Genomic DNA, 21,069 nt, shown 5'->3' with positions numbered 1-21,069 from the left:
CAAATCCCGGGCTTCATTAGCAAGTTCGGTATGCATACATTACCCCCCTAGTTCGAACTAGGGGGGTAATGTAGACATACCCTGGATTAGTCGGCAACCCATGGGGTGCAGAGACACCCCAGCCCTCACCTTGCTGCCCACCCTTTTGGAAACCTTTAAAATGGCCTCCCTCTTGGAAACCAACCAGAGCGCCAATTCTCTGGCACTGTCTCTCTCCAGGGGAATTGCTCTGACAAACATCTGGCCATATTCATTCTTCTCCACTGACATCAAGTTCCCCCATGCTGTACCAGAAGTGAACATGGCCATTTCTTAGTGGATCCCTTCCAGGATGGGGAGAAGCCACAGAGGAGTTAGGTACCTAATACCCGTTAGCAGACAACAGGGAGTTTGGGCAGCTAAGATGTTCATGAACGTCTGAAAATCCCATTTGGTACCCTAGGCATCTGTAGGAGCCTAAGTACCTTGGCCAATCTGGCAAGGAGGAGCCTAAGTCTCCTTGGAAGTCAATAGGCACCTAAGTAACTTTATGGGACTTAGGCTTTTGAAAAAATTGCTTTTAACCACTACATCCTTCAGCATACAGCTGTGCAAAGACCTAATTTAATGTCCAATGAAGCCAATCGGAGGCTTCTGGTTGCCTGCATCAGGCATTGGCTCAGCCCCTGAATGTGGATAATAATAAATCTTCCTACCTTGTAAGGTTAAATTTAAGGGGCTTTTAGATCTTTGAATGAAAGGGGGCTACAGAAATGCAAAGTATTATTAATGCAAGCTGAAGGAAACAGTATCACTAGGCAACATAACTATGTTCTACTAGCTGGAGTTACCCGGTGTTGGTTGGGGCGGGCGGTGGGGTCCTGCCGGGGGTGCCCCGTGTGAGGAGGGGGCGAGCATGGGACCTAGAGTGGCCGGGGCATCCCAGGTCATGCCTGGGGCTGAAGGTGCCGCAGGGGGTAACAACCCCCCTGCCTGCCCTGAAACTTTGGCCTCGCTATCTGCTGCACCATGGGGTCACGCTGGGGGCTCCCCTCTCCCACGGGCTGCGGTGAGCAGGTGCCGGGCTCCCCGCCACGCGACCAGGAAGCTGCACCGAATCCCGGGTCGCTCCCAGTGCCGCCGCCGCAGCCTCCCCGCTAGGCTCACCCTACTGCACCTGCAACTGCCCCCTAGTGGTGGCTGCGAGCTCCAGCCCGCCACTCGGCAACCTTTGGCTGCCACCGGAGGGCCAAGTGACCTCACAGGCGGGAGACGTGCCTGCGCAATGGAACCGCCTGGTAGAAGCGAGTGGGGCAGCTGCCACTCAGAGCGCCGCTCCTCCCCTCCCTTCGCGCCTCTGCCGTTGGCCTTAGTGAGTGACGGTCCCTGCCGCTTCCCCCGGGAAGCCGCTTCTCCCCACACTGCTGAAAGTTCCTTAAAACCTTCTCCGGGAGGAAAGGTTACCTCATGCAAAGTTTGGCTGCGGTAGCTCTTATAGTGCCCAAGTTATTAGCGCACAAACATTCTTCTTTATATATTAGATTTCACCAGCTCTTCTAATGCACACAGGCTGCAGAATCTATGGAGGTTGTATAACCCATTGTGAGTATACCATAGGTCCCCTCTGTGGCTGGGCCACTGAGCCAATAACCAATTTTTCAGTTCACTGGCCAAGCCAAAAAAAAATCAAAACAATATTTAGTTTCAGATCAACCAGACACAAAATATTTGGAGTGTTTTGGCAACCCAGAAAAGTGTGTGGGAATTACTTGTTCAAACATGTTTTGTTTAACCCCCAAAGTATTTAATTACAGTTTTGAAAAGTCAAATTGAGAGAACTTTTGTTTCAAATTTTATTTTTAAGTAAAAACATTTAGTTGAAACAGGGTTCGTTTTTTCCTATTAAAACAATTTGGCAAAGTCAACATAGGTTTAAATTTCCAGTTGACCTAAATGCTTTTCTTCCTTTTAAAAAAAAAAAGCTGTCTGAAAAATGTTGCCCAGGTTTAGGGTTGAGTCTGTTACAACTCCAGTTAAGAAGGGTTGGTTTTCAGGTAGAGTTGGTGTAGCAGTTCCTGCTTTCACCTCTAGAGACCCCTAGTTCAAGCCTCAGTCTGTCATCCAAGATGGTAGCTTAAAATTCCCCACAGCTGCACTATCTAGCCTCGTTGGAGCTCTAGTAGCGGGGGAGGCGGGTTTTTTTTATTTACCATGGTGGTGAAAATGCTTCCTCTAGATTAGCTCTATCAGCAATACTGGGACATTCCAAGGAAAAAACTGAAGAGACATGGCCAAATCTACTTTAACAACTCCCATAAACACATGATTAAACACCAGCTCAACCGGCACCACCCTTTTATTGTTGGTATTCATCCATTACTCCAATCCACTTACCCTGAGATCAGTGCTGCAGCAATCAATCTGTCGGGGTTTGATGTAGCAGGTCTAGTAAGGACCTGCTAAATCGACCACTGAGGATGCCCCTGTCAACTATGGTACTCCACAAGGTCATGAGGACTGAGGGAAGTCAACAGGATAGTTTTTCCTGTTGACCTCCCACAGTGGGAATGCCACGGAAATTTGACCTAATGTAGGTCCTCTCCAGCTATGCTGTTTTCATAGCTGGAGTTGCATGTCTTAGGTCGATTTTTCTCCCGGAGTATAGACCTGGCCTGAGACAGGTGCTCAGTACTGAGATGTCGGGAAGCTCAGCATGATTATTCTTGGTGCATGCAGCCAGACATTTTTAGTCAGCCTTCCTCCCGCCCCCCCACCCCATCAACTGGAGAAAAAACAAAAGCAGAAATTGGGGTAAAAGTTGAAGAACGCTTTAATTTATAAGAAAAAGAGATAAATAATTGATGTAGCCATGGTGCCAAAGGTAACTTCGGCTGCTCCCTCTATCTCACAAAGACATTGAGCATTGATTGAGATCAAAGTATCAGAACCCCCTGCTGCTGAGCTGAAAGGCAAAACTTTCTGCTGCCTTTCTCCGCTCTAATAATATCGTCTTTATGTAGTTAATAAACTGCACACTTCAGTCAAACTATATCATTACAGAAGACTTAGGGAGCTAATAATTTAAAAGCAAAGACTCGCCTCTGTTCTTCGCTTTGAACTAAACAACATTCTGTTGAATGAGGGGGGACATCAAAGCTTTGTCACTATTACCAATGTGGCTGGAGCATAAGGCCTCACAGAGTGTGTACTTCAGTCATCAAGCGGAAAAAAAAAAAACCCAAGATTAAAGATATTGGCTTATCAACCCATAGGCAGAAGCAGGTGTTTTCTTTTCTGCTGCGCAAGCATCAGGTGGCTTGCTTATCAATGAGTTTTCTTGTTCAATGGTTTTATGCGAATTCGGCTGAGCTCTCAGCTCTGGCCCTTATGAAGAGCCCCTCTTATTTTTAACTCTCCTTTTTCTCTGGATAAAGGTCTCTTTTCTGCTTCTTTTTAATGGCTGCCTTGTGGGTTTTTCCCCCCATGCTATCACACGTGTGATATTCCGTTTCATTCCATTTGCCATGGGTCGTTTGGTCTCCTCATCACCACCTTCTCATTGTGTGTTGCGCAAGGTGACTGACATCTGACACGTGGGTTTGCGGGTCTTCCTGTTATGCGCATGTGCTTCTGTTAGTGCCACACCCCTGGGGAGAGTGAAGGAATGGGGCAGGCGGCCAGGAGCCCCATGTGCATTGGGGGTCAGTGCTACCTGCCGGCTGAGAAGCAAAACACTGTAATACTCCCCCCATGTAAGGGATTTTCTGGGGCAAGAGCATGACTTCAGATCCCTGGTCTCAGCCTAGCTAGCAATCAGATTCTGCTGCAGTGAGAGAAGGGGTCAGAGTCTTTTGTCTAGCTCAGGAGTGTCCACAGTGCAGCTAGACCCAGCAGCTTTGCTTAAGGTATGCAACTCCACTTACGTAGAATATGCATACATAGCTGGAGTTGACTTACCTTAAGATGAGCTTGTCCCCACAGTGGGAGGCGGAATAGGAGCAAATGCTCCTGTCGGCTTCCCTTATGCCTGGCAAGAGCAGGAATATTGGATGCTGGCGGGGGGTGGGGGCTGAGAACAACCTCTGAGTTTGATTTAGTGAGTCTTAACTAGACTCACTAAGTCAAACTCTAGAAGATAGATCATGGCAATGGTGATCTTCTGTGTAGTGTAGACATGGCCTTGGCGAGGTTGCTGTGTTATTCTATATCTATAGAGTGGGTCTCTGCCCACAAAAGCTGAGGCCCGAATAAATGTCAGCCTTTAAGATGCAACAGGACTCCGCATTGTTTGTGTTGGAACATGCTGTGTTGAGCTGAACCCAGGCTAGCCATAAAACATGCACAACAGGGAGTAAAAGGCTGTTGCTGTGTCTTTCTTCTTACCCCCATGTAAGCCAGGGCTAGTATCTAGTTGTGTTGTGACCCTCTTCATCAGATGCATGCAGCGTGTCCACTGCATCTGACAAAGTGGCTCTTTGCCCCATGAAAGCGTATGCCCAAATACATTTATTAGTCTTTAAGGTGCTACAGGGGTCCTTGTGGTGGTTTTTTTTTTTTTTTTTTTCAGATACAGACTAACATGGCTACCCCTCCGAGGCCATGTCTACACTACACAGAAGATCGCCCTTGCCATGATCTATCTTCTAGAGTTCGATTTAGTGAGTCTAGTTAGGAGTCACTAAATCAAACTCAGAGGTTGTTCTCAGCCCCCAACCCACCGCCAGCATCCAGTATTCCTGCTCATGCCAGGAGGAAACTGGCCCTGGCTCACATGAGGATTAGGAGAAGGACACTACGACAGCCTTTGAGTCAGTGAAGAAAATAGCCCTGTTTCCGGCTGGCTTTGAGCCAGAGACTTTTCGTGAGTCAGGCAAGTGTGATAACCGCAACACTACGGATACCCAGAATGCAATGAAACTGGTTAGGCAAATGTTTCCATTAAAGGGGGAGCTTTTGTAAGGGGCACTTGGATCTGACCCAAGGATCGCTTTAGCTACAGTCAGGTGCTCTACCACCAAGCCAGGCCCTCATCTGAGTCAGTGAGGAAGGAGAAAAGAGGCTTGGACCTAGGCCTGTACCCCCTGGTTGCTACGGAGCAGGGAAGATTCCATCCTCGAGCTGTTCTTTACTCTGCCTTGATTTGCCCAGGCCTGAGTGACCCATAGGCAAGCAAGCCTCCAACTATAACTAATAGAGTATGAAGCCCTCCGGCCCATGCTACTGACACTTCGGTTTCATGCAGCTCTCCTCCAAGAACTGCCCCGTGCCAATGAGCTGTAGATTGCGTACAGGTACTGAGCTGAGCACTTGGGGGCCACCCAGAAGAGATTCAAATGCCGCCCATCTGATTAGCAGAGCACCCACAGTGCCCCCAGCTGACAGCATGTGTTTCTACTGGTGGTGCACATCCACATATGCCTCAGTGCACACAACAAAATTTATTCCGCACATGAATGGAAAAAATTAGAGTCAACATTGGTAGTGAGAGCTCACTATGAGGGAATCTCACAGGTCCCTCAGGATCCCACCCCAAGTTATGGGGCATGGAGCAGCCAGATAACAAAAACAGCCATCTTGGTAGATTTCTTCATGGTTAGGATGGATCTGGAACCAAATCCAGATTGGTATAATCTTCCCAGCAAGAGCTCAGGGATGTTCAGACTTGGGGTTGTAGTTTGAGCTCAGTGTTGCTGGCACAGAGTGAAAACAAGTGCTTGGAGGGAGGGGGACTTTAAACTCTGCCTCTGCCATTGTCCTGCAGATGGGTGAGTTGGAGCCTCCTGCTTTGCCAGGTCCACAGTTGGTGTGTGCCCATTACGGTATGTACCTCTGCCTCTCAACTCCTGGCTTTCATTTGCATCCAGCGTTCGCCTTGATTCTCTGCAGTCTGGGTCTCATCCCCCATTAAAGCCTGGCATTTAAAAAAGCAGAAAATAATGGCTTATTTCAAAGTAACAATTCTGCTGCCTTTTGAAATGCCGTCTTTATTCAAAACCACTTAAATTTCTACATCTTTCGAAGTCTTTATTATCCTCAGAAGCTGAACCAATTTGGATCTAATGCCCCTGATTTTTGCAAGTGTTCGCCTTGATTTCTGTGTCAGAAAGCTGAGATGTAATGTGAGCGGATTGGACATTAACTATGGGTAACAAATGATTTCCTGGGAAGTATTGCTCAAATGATTCTCTAAAATACTTTGCAAAGCCTACTACTTTGAGGAGAAAACTTATAGCAAATAGATTTTTGGAAATGGAAGAGCACATGATTGCTAGAGCCGGAGTGTGCATGTTTGTGTACCTGTGTGTGCGTGTGCACATGTGCCTCATTGTCACACTAATGCCATGCTGAGGGTAAAATCCTGGCTTAGTCAGTGGGGTCAGAATTTCACCCTGAAAGTGTAAAGAGGATATAAGGGGAGGGCAAATGTAATAGACGGCCAGAGTTGTGTAAACTGGCCTTAGTGTATATAGGAAGCAGATTATTGTGTGTTCACATAGGTAGGTTTGTGAGTGTGTGCATGTTCTTGGGTAGTATGTACGAGCCGGTGGTGACATATGTGAGTTCATGTGGTTGTGTGTGCTCTTCCATGTGCACACAGGCATTCAGAGGAGATGAAGATTATTTAAGACAGGCAGTTTTAACATTAGAAGTGATGGGCTGAGGAGGTGGAGCTTAGAACACAGCACGTTTGAATTTGGAGGGGGCCGAGTTCAAAGAAAAATCGGGGCTAGACCTTGGGTGCCTATTTAACAGCACCAGCCTCTTGTCAGGTGGGACATTTTTGACTCCTTATAGCAGGAATGTCTTGTAATCGCCTGATCTCATGAGATCGACACCATCCTCAATGGTACAAAACAGCGTCTTGGGCCAAAGAAATCCCTTATGTAACACCCCGGCGGCCCTGGGCTTTCATCCCTGAGGCGCTGGGAATCGCATCTCACCTATGTGCACAGAAATTGGCGCTGCAAGACAGTGATAAGCATGTGACGCAACTTGAAGAACACAGGGGTGCAAGACAGATACATAACAGCGCCGCTTGCTGTTATGAGGTTAACAGTAAGAGCCATTAGAGAGGGCTACTTACCTTTGGAAGCTCTGGGGGTCACAGTGATACTCACAGCACATGCTGAGGGCCGCAACTTAAGTGTGGTTGCATATACATGCAAATACATATGCAAATAACTTCTCTCACACTGATGGGCATGAATACAAAATTAAGGCAAGGCTACACAACACTCAGGCCCCCTTTAAGTCAGTTCTGATGCTATTCATAAAATGCAATATTTACTCGATTTCCACCCATATGACAGCACTTTTAATGAGCAATGACGGTGCAGGAATTTAACTACTAAAACGTATATCTACAGAAGACCATTATATTGACTTGCCGTTGCAGAGCGTGTTCCCAATGGAGGCCATATTCAATGGATCCCACCTGCAGGCTCTGCATTGAGTCCCGCGTAAACCCAAACAGCACCGTGGGCTACAAACAAACGGGCCACAGGCCGCATATTGAGTAGCCCTGCCTTAGAGGCGCAGCCAGCGCAGATCAGAGGGGTGCTCTGAGTAGGGGCGTGAACAATTATTTGACTATTCGATAAGCAAATGCTTCTCAGATAGTTGACATGCTAATCAACTAGTCGCTTCTCCCTCCCTTGCTGCCTCTATCAGAAAGAGGCAGCAAGAGTGGGGGAAAGAAGGGGTGCTTCAAAGCAGTAGCACTGCATGGAGCCCAGGGTCAGTGCTGCTGCTTTGAAATGCCACAGGGGGCATGGGGCCAGCAGGGGGACTACTTGAGACATGCATCTGACGAAGTGGGTCTTTGCCCACGAAAGCTTATGCTCCTACACTTCAGTTAGTCTATAAGGTGCCACAGGACTCCTCGTCGCTTTTGAGACCCCCGTTGGCCCTGTGATCCCTGCAGTGCTTTTGCCTTTGAAGTGTAGCAATAGCCCTGGGGCTGTTGCTACCCTTCAAAAGCAGAAGCACCCTTATCAACTCTTTGATTAGTCAAATAATTGAAATTTTACATCCCTAGCTCGGAGGAGAGCACGAAAGAGCTGGAGAGTCAATGAGCCAAAAAGACGGCTAGCTGGGGGGAGTTTCAGAGAACCAGGATCTTGTACCACTGGTTGCAAGATCTGTTGAAAGGAAGTGAAGTGACTGTAATGATGGTCACTGTGGGGCAAGACACAGCGAACCTCTCTATGGCCTTTACCGAAGCCATAGATAGCGGCATTGCCTTTAATGGGGAGCCCTCAGAAGAGCTAATTAGCTTCGTACCGTGTAGTGGGTTTTCAGTTACAAGTTGAACCTCTTTAATCCGGCACTCGGTAGTCGGGCAACAGCTGAGGAATGGCATGATTCTAGTTAGCCAGATGTCTGCTTGTTGGGGTCAAGTTTCCTGCACTCTCCTTGTTTTACCCTTTGCCACACTCCTCACTACCCCAGGCTGGGACCACAGTTGAGGGAGGCTGCTAGACCCCTGGGTCCAGGCCAGAAGTTGAGCCCCAGGGCTGGCAGCTGGGACCCTGGCTGGCAGTAGAGGGGCTGGCAGCTGGAATCTGGGGCTGGTGTGTGGGATCTTGGAGCCAGCACTGGAGCCCCTAGGTCCGTGGTCACCAACCAGTAGATTGCGATCTACCGGTAGATCTCAGGGGCTCTAAGAGTAGCTCTTGAGCCCTCTCTGAACTGCGCGCCTGCACAGGACATTTACATTAGATTTCCTCATTTGAGGAGCAGCTACTCACCAAGCAACACCACAGGTGAGTAGCTGCAAGGAATGGTGGGAGCTGGGAGGTCAGGAGGGCTGAAACACCCCAGCCAGCTGACTGTGGCTTTCAGCTGAAAGAGGCTACCCCGCGCTCCAGCTGATTGGCGACTTCTCCTCTGCGCCTGCCCATGTGGGGCTTGGTGCACCCTGGTTGAGCGCCATGGCCAGCTGGCTGGGCAGCTGCTTCTCTTCCCTCCAGCCCAGCTGCCCTGAGCTCAGCCCAGGGAGGCTGTGTCAGGCTCCAGCAGTGCTGGAGCAAGCTTTCCGGGCTGAGCGCAGGGCAGTTGGGCGGGAGAGAAGAGAAGCGGCTTCCCAGCCAGCTGGCCATGGCGCTCAGCCAGGGTGCACCAAGCTCCACGTGGGCAGGCGCAGAGGAGAAGCCGCCCGATCAGCTGGAGCGTGGTTCAGCCTCCTCCGGGCTGAAGGTCACAGCCAGCTGGCCAGGCAGCTTCTCCTCTGCGCCAGCCCATGTGGAACGTGGTGCACCCTCGTTGAGCTTCAAGGAAGGAGCGGGGCTTCAAGGAAGGGGCGGGGCGGTAGATCTTGGCTTGGTCTGTCATTTAAAAAGTGATCTTACGTGTAAAAAGGTTGGAGACCACTGCCCTAGGTCATGATTGATCTCCTATGGCCTAGCAAATTCTCTAGTTCAGCACCGGTGAGGTCCTGAGGGTGCCATACTAGAGAGATTCAACCTGTACTGCCAGAGATGGGAGGCAGCAACCACTCTGGCTACAGCTACACTGCAGCACTATTTTAGGATACCGGAGGTATCCCGAAATCGCTATCCTGTGTCTTTTAAGCACTTCCATTATTTTGAAATATAATGGTCTCGCTATTCCAATGTCCCTGTAAACCTTATTCCATGGAGGAGTAAGGGATGTTTCGGAATAGTGATTTATTTGGAAATAAGTGCTCTGTACACCGTGCCAAATTTCGAAATAGCTATTTCGAAATTGACTCAATATAAGCTATGCAATTTGTGTAGCTCAAATTGTGTAGCTTATTTCAAGCTTCAGGTGCAGTGTAGACACACCAAAGTCTGCGTAGGACACAGAGCGCCACCTTTTCTACCCCTTTGCTCGCTTCTCGGCTTCAGTTTTCAAACAGCAAAAGTCCTGGACTGCTCCTCAACACCAGCTTATTACAACATTTCAGCTCTTTTCCTCGCAGCTATTTTCCAGTGTTCCACTTAAAAGGAAAATGTTTCATTTTAGGCCAGATTTCCCCCTCCCTCCCTACTCTCTGGAAGAACAAAGTGATTCAAATCAGGAAGCGAAGGGACTCTGTGTATATTGTCCGTGGGGACCTCGATCCCTGCTGGATTTGGTTTGATTTGATTGAAGTGCAATTTCATCCCTCACCATTTGTCATCATGCCACTTATAAATAAAAACAGCACTGCATCCAACTTGCAAATCCCCAGCGAGGAGCTCTCCGGGCGGGGGATGCTCTTAAAAAGGGGCTTGAGGAGTAGCCTTTGATTGTGAAACTGACAGAGGATGCATCTGAGTTTTGAGGACTTGGGATGAGGCAAAGATGCTGCATAGGCTTTATTTCTCCCTGGTCTTGCTTCTCAGCCTTGTGAACAGCAGGGCTGACAGCCACTGTGTGCCCTGGGGCAATGTGGGCGGGGCTTTGGACATAAGGGGCGGGGTTCAGGGCAGCCGGTCCTCAGCGCCTCCCAGACCGTGGCATGCTCCGCCCACCTGCTCTCAGAGCCGTGCGGAGCGCTGCTCTGGAACTCCAGTGGCAATTTAAAGGGGCCAGGGCTCCGGTCGTCACTGTTGTCATAGCAATGGCAGTGGCCAGGAGCTCTGGGCCCCTTTGGAGTGCCAGGCCACTGGGCAAGGTCCCCCCTTTGCACCCCACCCCTGTCAGCAGACCTGCTCGTGAGGATGAGGGGATGAATGTGTTGGGCGTTTGACTCCCATCCCTGCCTCTGGGCAGGTCACTTTCACCCACCTCTTTAAAAGGGGACTCCAATTTTTGAATTCCAGGAGCGGGTGCTCAGCCTCTTCTGAAAATGAGGCCCCTTCTGGGGAGTTTCAAGCTGAGTAACCTATAATGGAGGGCCCCCCCATGCTGGTCATTTTTGAAAATATTGATGTAGGTGTCTCCCTTTGGACCTTTCCTGGGTGGTTCTGCGTCTTCCAATCTCGTTACGTTCCCTACAGAGAATCTGTCTGGCTATACCTACGCTACACATTTTTGTGGCAGAAAATATGCTAATGAGGGACTAATTAGCATGAGTCAGGATGTCGTTAGCATATTTTCTGCCAATTCTTTTTGTGCAAGGGGTTTTTGCGCGAAAAGAAGCAGTGTAGCCGCTTCCGTTTTGGGCAAGATCCTTATGCCTTTCCTGGAAGTGGCTACACTACTGCTTTTTGCTCAAAAACCCCTTGCGCAAAAAGAATCAGCAGAGAATATGCTAATGACATTGCAACTCATGCTAATGAGTCCCTCATTAGCATATTTTCTGCCGCAAAAACGGGTAGTGTAGACACAGCCTCTCAGACCAGGAGAATCTCTGCAGTGAGAAGTAATTTTTGAAGTTTCGTCACCATAGTTCGTCAGGTAACTTTCTCCAGCACAGTACGGTATGAATGTGAGCAGACCCTGCCTGATTTCCTGTAACAGTGATACTTTGGGAAACTGCAGTGTTGTGTAGCCCGAAAGCTCTCACTCGCACCTGCATGCCTTGTTGAGGTAGGGGGAGCAGGCGGGACTGTAATCTAACACACATTCAGAGGGACCGAATTGGCTCAGGCCCCAGGGAAGGTTCCTTCAAGTCCTCTGGCTTATTAAGTGTTGCTGATGTTTTTGGCACAGTTGGAAAAATGGCTTTGCAAATGGGCATGCCCCATAACATCTCAGGGGGACACCACAAAAGCAGGTGAGGGAAAAGGGGGTGCATTCTGAGGTGTTGGAATAAACAATCCCAACATGCCGTGCAGAATCTAGTCATTTCTGCTACCAGAGACAGATTTTGAGAATTTACCACCACACACGTTTTTCTCCTGGCCCTGGGCACCCTTAAAGAGGAAACATGAAGAAAAAAAGAAATGAGCTTGGCCTTCCAAAAGCAAAGCATGGGACACATGCTGGGAGCAAGATTTCATGCACCTAAATTAATAGGTAGCAAGCTTAAAACAAACAAAAGGAAGTTTTTCTTCATGCAGCACATCGTCAACTTGTGGAACTCCTTGCCAGAGGATGTTGCGAAGGCCAGGACTTTAACAGGATTCAGAAAAGAAGTAGATGCATTCATGGAGGTTGGGTCCATCAATACTTATTGGCCAGAAGTGGTTGGAATGATGCCCCTAGCCTCTGTTTGTCAGTCTGGAAATGGGTAGAGGGATCACTTGATGACTACCTGTTCTGTTCACTCCCTCTGGGGCATCTAGCATTAGCCATTGTTGAAAGACAAGATACTGTGCTGACCCAGTATGGCCCTTCTTATGTTCTTATGCACCAAACATTGCCTGATTTTTATTTCAGGCAAGCCACTGGGGTGACCCAAGAGTAACTGAACGCTGAGTTTAGCCAGTGGAAAAGCGTGGGAACCTGGTTGAGGTTTAGCTTCATTCATTGTCACTGAGCTGGCTCAGTTCATTTCAGGTTTTCTCTTGTTCACTGATTTTTGTTTTCCTGAAGGGAAAAAATGTGCTGCCGGTGGCTTTGGGAAACCAGTCTACTCATGGCTTTTGTCTCTGACATGGCTGATTTTTAAAACTCCAGCTGTCTCTAGAGGGCACATGGGTGGGATGGGCTGCCAAGTGTCAGAGAGCAACCCCCTCTCAACCTCGGTCCCTTAAGTTTGGATAGTAGCCATAGTGCAGCTGCTTTGTGTTTTGGACAAGAAGGCGGTGCAGAGGTCTCTTTGATTTTTTCAGGCCTGGTACAAACTTGTAACAGCAGGGGCCTCCCACACACATATGACAATTTGCAGTGTGGTCCAGGCCTCTAGGCCCTGGTAAATTGTACCCTTTTCTCCCCCATGTGGGTGGGAGCTGAGTAAACACAAACTGAGACACAATCCCTGATCCCTGTCACATGGCTTGTCTACACTGGCACATATTGTCACCAAAAGCTACTTTTTGGCAGTAAAACAGTGAGAGCGTTTACACTGCAATGTGACTTTTGTTGGGAAAAACATCCAGTTTTGGCCACAAAAAACTTCCAACCCTGCGAGAGACTTGTCTTTCCCTCTCCCTTTATTGTTGACAAAGAACCAGTGTGGGTTTTGCTGTTTGTTTAGTCCAGAGAACTAGCTTCCACCAGTATCCTACAATGCCTGTCCTGATGGCTGTGCTCAGTGTCTTGTGATTTCTGCTGCCCTGCAGGCATGCGCCCTTCCCCTTTCAAAGCTCCAGGAAGTATCTGACAGCTGAGTGAGCTGCTCCCTTTGGGGAACAACCAAAAAGCAAATCATTGGAATGCTTCTGTTCTGCTCTGCTAGGAACACAGCAGCATGCAGACTGCTGCTGCAGGGGGAGGGCTGGAGAGACTGCTGTGCTGCTTTGACATTCCTTAGTGCAGAGAGCTCACAGAGCAGCTTTGCCTTCCCACAACAGTGCACTGTGGGATGCTTATTGCTTACCGACATTGGTTTGCTCTGTCTGTCGACAGGGTGCTAGCAATGTGGCCATGGAATGGTGACAATGGGGAGGCAGAATGGTTTTACTGGTTTTCACTTTTGGTGACTTTTGCATGTGGACAGCACTTTTGTCACCAAACCTTCCCAGTGTAGACATATCCACAGTCTAGAGAGACAAGACAGACTTTCAGGTGGTTGGGGAAGCAGAGGCGCAGAGCAGTGGCAAAGTGGCTTGCCAAGGTTCCCCCATCTGGTCCCTGGCAGTGCCAGGAATAGAAACGCAGACTCCTAGGCTATGTCTACACTCGTGGCTTCTTGCACGAGTAATATGCAAATGAGGCTAAGCATGGAATATTGCAGAGCCTCATTTGCATACCTAATGAGCCACCATTTTTTTCAGAAGAGGCTCTTGCGCAAGAAGGAGCATCTACACTGCCCCTTCTTGCGCAAGAAAAACCCTCTTGCGCAATGCCGTTACACCTATTACTTTTCAGGAAGAACGGCATGGCGCAAGAGGGTTTTTCTTGCGCAAGAAGGGGCAGTGTAGATGCTCCTTCTTGCGCAAGAGCCTCTTCTAAAAAAAATGGTGGCTCATTAGGTATGCAAATGAGGCTCGGAGATATTCCACGCTTAGCCCCATTTGCATATTACTCGCGCAAGAAGCCACGAGTGTAGACGTAGTCCTATTGTTCAGCGCAGTGTCCTAGCCATTAGACCATGGACCCCAAAGATCTGCAGTGTGGATCTGAGGGGAGAATCTTCTCCTAAACATATAACAGATCAGAATGGGAATGATGGACTCTCATTTGGCACTCCCCAGAACTTGCGTTCCTCTTTGTGAGTTGTCCTGTGTGCTGCTATCTTTCCTCTCCGGGGAGCAGTTCAGAAAGTTCAGTCCTTTCCTGTAATAGCAGGGAATACACTCTAGTATCTATTCATAACACTTGTCAAAAAATTAAAGCCAAACCTGCTTTCAAATGCCATGTCTGTTCTTGCCTGCCAGAAAAACGATTCTTCCCCCAAAGAATTTGCATTTGAAATTCCAAATGTGCACTTTTGTTCAGACGAAAGAATGCGTGTTCTCACTTTTGAGCCGGGTTCTCTCTGACCTCTAAGTCTGAATGTTTCCAACAAAGTGTCATTTGACAAATCCTCTGTCAGGAACGGAGGAATGTAAATGTCCTCCCAGAGAAGTGGATGCTATGTTGAGAGTTGGTGATGAGAAACTTTCACCTACAACTAGAGGCTTTAGAACCCCATACACTCTTTTTTTTTTCCTCTTAAAAAATTGGCGTTGACAAAAAGACGCTGTTTGCAGATTTCAGCTTTCATTCTCATCACAGGGCTAATGAACAGGATACTTCTACTGCTTAATTCATTAGGCATGTCCGGGCACATGGATTAGAACTTTCACGGGTTTGGTTCCTTGTTTCAGAAACAAATCCCACTTCCCACTGATTTTAGTGGGAGAAGGATCAGGACCTAGCTAACTTTAAGGGCCAGTTCGTCTTCGGCAATCTGACTCCTTTATGGTGGCATAATGAAACCAAGATGTGGCTATTGCTGGCCAGCTGAGAATTCCCCTAGGTCTCCGGGCATAAAATTGGCTGTTGCTCTAACTGACCAATCCCCCTCTAGCACTGGGGTGTGTGTCTGGAGTGAAACGGGCATGCGGGAGTGGATCTCTGCTGCTTTAACTCTAGGCTGTTGCAACTCATGCTTGGGCCAGGAAGATTGACCCATCCAATGAGGGCACCTGATGTAGTTCCTCTCCCACCACTCTTTCCCTTCTCTTCCAAAAGAGTTCTGAACACAGGAGAAATATCTGCATTCCGTTTCCTAAAATGCATGGCAAACGGGAGTAATGTTCCCTCCTTACTGGACTGATCCTGGGAGTAATTTCACCATCCTATACAGTGGGCACCATTCTGCTCTCTGCTACACAATCTGGAGTCACTCCACCAAAGCCAGTAGAGTGACTCCTGACTGGTACCAGTGCAAAAGTAAGATTTAACCTAGAGTTGTGAGAGGTCCTAGGCCACTTCACTTCCCTGAATTCAATGAGATTTGAGGAAATGCTAAGACGGCACCCGTTTTGTTAGTTTTCACCTTGGGATTGCGTCAAGAATTATTTCATTTCGGACTCTCATCTTGTGCTCGTGTTTCCTCAAACCCTTTACACTGCAGTGCGCTTGCTTGAAACATTGCACAGAGGGGTCTGTTATTAAAAAAAAAAAAACAACCCGCCATCCTTGGAACTCAATCCACCAGTCAGCAAGCAGATCAGTCTGTCACAATAATTAATAGGCCTCCCTGTGGTCCCTGGTAATCCATCCCAGGACTGCACAGCACTGGCTCTGTTTTAGTTAGGTACATGTGAGCTTTAGACCTACTCTGAACAGTGCCTTTTTCATGAAACTGATTCATTCAACACCGTATAAGGATTGTGGGGATAAGGGAGGGGACACATTTACACAGATGCTAGTGTCCCAGGACTTGCTAGCAGGTGTCTCCTAACTTTACACAGACCACCCTGACATTAAAGGGACCCCATTGCTTTGAGCCTCTTTGAGTTACATGACTTTGGTCTTTGAGTTTCTGTTCAGTGAGCGATTTATGACCTTCTGTATTGATAATGTTACTAATAAGCAGAGGGAGAGCTAGCTGGCATAGGGTGTGAGTTTCACAGGGGTTTAAAATAGCTGAGGTTTCTTGACCAGGCAATTTCACAAACTACCTATGAAAAAGAAAACAACAAAATAGCTAATGATAGGTTGGGCGAGCAAACAGCATTTGCCTCTGAATTTGGCCATTTTACCACACTGAAGTCACATGACAGGAAAGAGCCCATGATTAAAGATGGGCTGAGGTAGAGGGAGGATGGAATACAGTGAATGTTTTTACTTAGAAATTGCCCCAGATCTTTTGGGAAAAAGAAGTCTAAGCAATTGTCTTTTAGTGCTACAGAAACAGACCCCATATTACAGACACTACTGCATGGTAAAGATGGGCTCACACAGCAATAGAGGTATCAGTCACCCTACAGTTTCAGGGGTGATTGGTTTCAGGTGGGCAATTAAAAACTGGGGGTCCATTTACAAAGTTCCGATCATCTTTGTGTCTCTCCACAGAAGCCTCTCAGAGTGTTCAGCATTGTTTTCAGATGCGGGTGTCATAAGTGGACCCCTTTTTCCAATAACGATACAGGTTGAACCTCTCTAGTCTGGCACCCTCGGGATCTGACCGGTGCCAAACCAGAGAATTTTTGCTGAACCGTGGGAGGTCAATATTGTCCAGCAGCATTACCAACATTTCCACGGCTTACTAGGCTCTTAGAAGATATTTGGGGGTAAATTAGAGCTAAATCGCAGGACAGAACAGAGAGCCAGAATTGATGGCTGTAAACAAACTTTATGGGACCGCAAGAAACTTGGCCACACCCATGATAACTGGCCATCCAGCTAACTAAAATCATGCCAGACCATGGAGGTTGCCAGACCAGAGAATGCCTGATTAGAGAGTTTTAACTTGTACCCCATATAGAGACAATATCACTTTGCTATGCTTGATCCCCGGTCTATACACCCCAGGGTAATGTGAGGCTTTTTTTGCCCTGACACAGCACTGTGGTGCTTGGTCCTGCCATGAGCTGAGGGGATTGGCCTTGATGACCTTCTGAGGTTTCTTCCAGTTCTAGTATTCTATGATTCTAGGGCCTAATTCAAAATTTATCACCAGAAAGACTTTTCTTCCCTATTTTTACATATACATTCTGTGTCCTGCATGCCACCCAGTAGCCCTTGCTAAGTAACACCCTATCTTTAGCAATATTACCCCTACCTTTCCTCTGTAATATCTGCCCTATTGTTTTATTACATCATATTGGAAAAATTAGTTTGTAAGATCTTCAAAGCAAAGAGTATGTCTCTTTATGTCTATTGTGAGGCATCCCATGTGCTTTTAGGCATTATAAAAATAATAATGGCTGAGTTTTTTAAAAAACTCACCCCCCTAAACATGGCCTCTCCTTGCTCCATCCCTGGTCCCATCCATTTGAGGTTCATCGATCACTAAAATAAAACATTTTGGGTTAGTTTCTGCCACTTTTACTCTCACTGAGTCATACCATTGACTACTCAAGGGATCCAGTTGAAATTAACGGGACTCCTTCTGGAGGAATTCCAACTCTACACAAGAAAGGAGGGCAGGACTGAGCCCTGAATCTTGTGGAAGATGTCGGGAAAATTCTGGGGTGTCACTAAAAATAGTTGTCCTGCTGCTGGTGTGGTTTTCTAATAGACAGTTTCCTTTTCTGCTTTCCTGAACACAGCTGAAATGCAAAGGGATGCACGTTGCATGTGTTATTTCAGATTGAGTGCCAGCTGCCATCAGTTAGAGAAGGAAGATAGAACTGGTATTCACTGAAGTGAGCCCAGCTCTTGCAAATATTTCCGCGTAGCACAGTATGTTTCTTCTGAATCCAATTTGTCAGCAAATGGTAATATCACACTGCTGAACAATTGAACCGCTCTGGGCAGGGCTGTGATTTCAGGATAAAGGCCCAGAAAACCAACAAAAAGCCCAGTTGGCAGAGAAGGATGCATTGCAAACCTTTGTGTACCCGATGGGCAGAGAGATCATGAAGCCTTTGGTAGTCCCTTGCCAGTCATTCCGTCTGCCTGCCACCGGGTGAATTTCTAAAGCCCAGCTTGACTAAGGACACTAGGTGAATACTTGCCAAAGTTGTATGAAAGAACAGGACATGTGCAGCTTGGGCTGGATGCCTCATAGAACTAGTACTTGGAAATAATGCCACAGGTCATCACTAAAGCTGGTTGGTGGCAGACAGCTGGTACCATCCCATGGTTGTGCAGTTAGCTATAAGAAATAAACTAGTGGTCTCAGCCAAGCATTGAGTGGACAAGTAATTATGACTTAACTCTCTCCCCTGAGTTACAGCTGACCTTTGCCAGCAGCCTTAGCACCAAGGATAAGTGAGCTATGGAGGATCCACCTACTGTAAGTGCTAGGCCAAAGAGGATGCACAATTAGTTGAGGGCAGCGGGGTTGGGGAGGAGAAGAGGGTCTGCACTTCCATGGTCCATGATACTTTTCATTCTCTGTGGGTCATATCCCGGAACTTGCATTAGCGGAAAATTAATTTTAAAAATTAAAGAAAGAATATGGATCATCTCATGCTGAGTGCCTCTCAGGACAGTATTTCTATGGGATTCATAGAAGAAATACTACTGGACAGGTGTAGCATGTTCCTTTTCTTCTCCCGAGGGTTTGTAGCATCTCTCACACATTGACAAGTCTCGCCAAAGTTGTTGGGTTCTTGTGATCATAGCAGGTTATTGCTCATTGGGTGAAATCCTGAGCCAACCAAAGTCCATGGGACTATTGCCAACGAATTCCACAGGGCCAGAATTTCAGACACAATTTCCAGGTCAAATCACTAAGAAGTAGCCTCCACGTCCACACCATTTGCCCATCTAGCTCCCACTGGTAAAGCAAATGGAAGAGTTTGTTGGGGGTTTGGGACCAAGTAATGCTTTAATAGCAGCATCCTTTTCAAAGTTGTCAGTTAAAAGTAAGATGCACTTTAGGCAACACAGGCATCTGCTTCAGGGATTTCCCCTCATAATTACTTAATGAGCTTGATATACTTTTTCCATCTAATTAAGTTGCACTGTCTGTCGCTTTGTTAGGCATGTCAGTGTTTTGTTGAGAGGGAATACAGTGGTGTTTCATAGCAGAACTGGTGTGCTAATTTTTCTGTGGTGGACACTGCTGTTGTATAGACCAGGGCTGGGCAATAAAACGGCAGCAGTTCACCCTAGTGGGCTGCTCCTGCTATATTTATCTGCGCCTCCATAGGCACGGGCAATCGCAGCTCCCATTGGCCGGGAACAGCAATCTGTGGCCAATGGGAGGAGCGATTCTCTGTGCATGCGGAGGTGCCGATAAACATGGCAGTGGGGGGGCCTGCCAGGGGCTAATCCTGGCAGATTAGATTCAACTGTAACCCACACACCTAGGCTATGTCTACACTCGCGGCTTCTTGCGCAAGTATGGCCATTCTTACGCAAGAATCCGCAGAACGTTTACACTGCCCGCCCGCTCTTGCGCAAGGAAATTTACTGTATGGCGTGGTAAGAGAGGGCTTCTTGTGCAAGAGCTATGCTCTTTTTTAACAGGTGTAAGCCCTCTTGCGCAGGAGCTCTTGCACAAGCGGGCAGTATGGATGCTCGGCAGGGATTTCTTGCACAAGAAAGCCCTATGGCTAAAATGTCCATCAGAGCTTTCTTGCGCAAGAGAGCATCCACACTGCCATGGGAGCTCTTGCGCAAAAGCACAGCACGCACATGGCAGTGTGGACGTTTTCTTGCGCAAGACTTCTTGCAGAAGAACCCTTGCGCAAGATGTTCTTGCGCAAGAAGCCGCCAGCGTAGACATAGCCCTAGTGTGGTTACTGAGCAATGCAAGTGATACCTAGACCACAGCAACAGTTAAGACCAAAAGACCTCTTCAGCAGGGGCTGGGAGCCAGCTGGCTTTTAGCTCAGAGGGTAGAGGCTCCTATGCTCCACTTTAGAGGTCCCGGGTTCAAATTCACCTGGTGGCAGTTACACAACCACGGGCTGGTATTTGCCCACCCCTGGTATAGAGGGTCTCTCAGAAGCAGGGAGGGATTCCCTTAAGTCCTAGTGTGGAGCCTGAGTTGGTAGTGGGCCCCAAAGATAAATGCATCTCAGTGCTTTTCCATTCCTAGCTTGGATACCCAGGCAGGGAAGAAGAAAGAAACGTGGTTCTTTTCTGGATACGAAGTGTCAAGTTCTTCTCCAATCTGTGTTGGGAACTCTGGGCAGCCCTCTTGCTGCTAATTCCTTCCACATACTTGACCAGCTGTGTGTGTCAGTTTCTGAGGTAACTTTACCTCTGACTCCTGGTGTCTCTGAGTGTCTCCCCTTCCCCCCAGCTATCCAGTCACAAGCTGTCAGTTCTCTCTTGTGCTGGAATCACACGATTCTCCCTCTCTCAGAACCAGCACAGCAGTCCTCTGTGATTACCTCAACAGGCCTGACTTCTATCCAGCGCTGGCAGTTCTGTCCCATACTGGAGCAATGACAGAGGGAACTTGGGACCAGACAGCCTTGCCATCCCCAGGATTTGAGGTGTGGGGAGAAGCCTAAGCTTCTTCAGAGACTCCCATAGGATTAGGGTTGCCAACTGTCTGGTAGTGACCCAGACTGTCCAGTATTTCCAGTATTTTTCGCTGAAGACTTTTTTTTTTTTTTGCTCAACAGCTTTGGTCACCCCCCTTTTTTTTCTCAACAGAATTTTTCCCCCAGTGGTTTCTTTTTCTTTTGCAGGGGGAGGGGGAGTTAAACCATCTGGCAACCCTACATAGGATCAGAGGGGCAAAATCAGTTCCTTTAATTCAAAACCATTTTTCTCAGCTTGCTGAAGGGGGAGCCCTCTAAAAGCTGCTCCATCTTTTTGGTCACCCTCCTTCCTAGAGAACAAATCCCCTTTAGCTGTTTAGAACCCTGGGATTTGTTGACTCCCAGCATGGACATAACATCCCTGTAGGGTGGAGTCTGGAAGAGGCCAGTGTCCTATCATTTTTTCCCCCATGTGCTGCTGAGGTTACTTATCTAGCTCCACTGTGCTGCTTTTCTGCTTATTTTTCCCCATCAGTGATAAAGTTAATCAATA

The sequence above is a fragment of the Pelodiscus sinensis genome, chromosome 20 (assembly GCF_049634645.1).
Source record: "Pelodiscus sinensis isolate JC-2024 chromosome 20, ASM4963464v1, whole genome shotgun sequence".
In the NCBI taxonomy this organism is placed as follows: Eukaryota; Metazoa; Chordata; order Testudines; family Trionychidae; genus Pelodiscus; species Pelodiscus sinensis.
The sequence above is the reverse complement of the archived record's forward strand: the minus strand, read 5'-3'. Positions refer to the sequence as shown.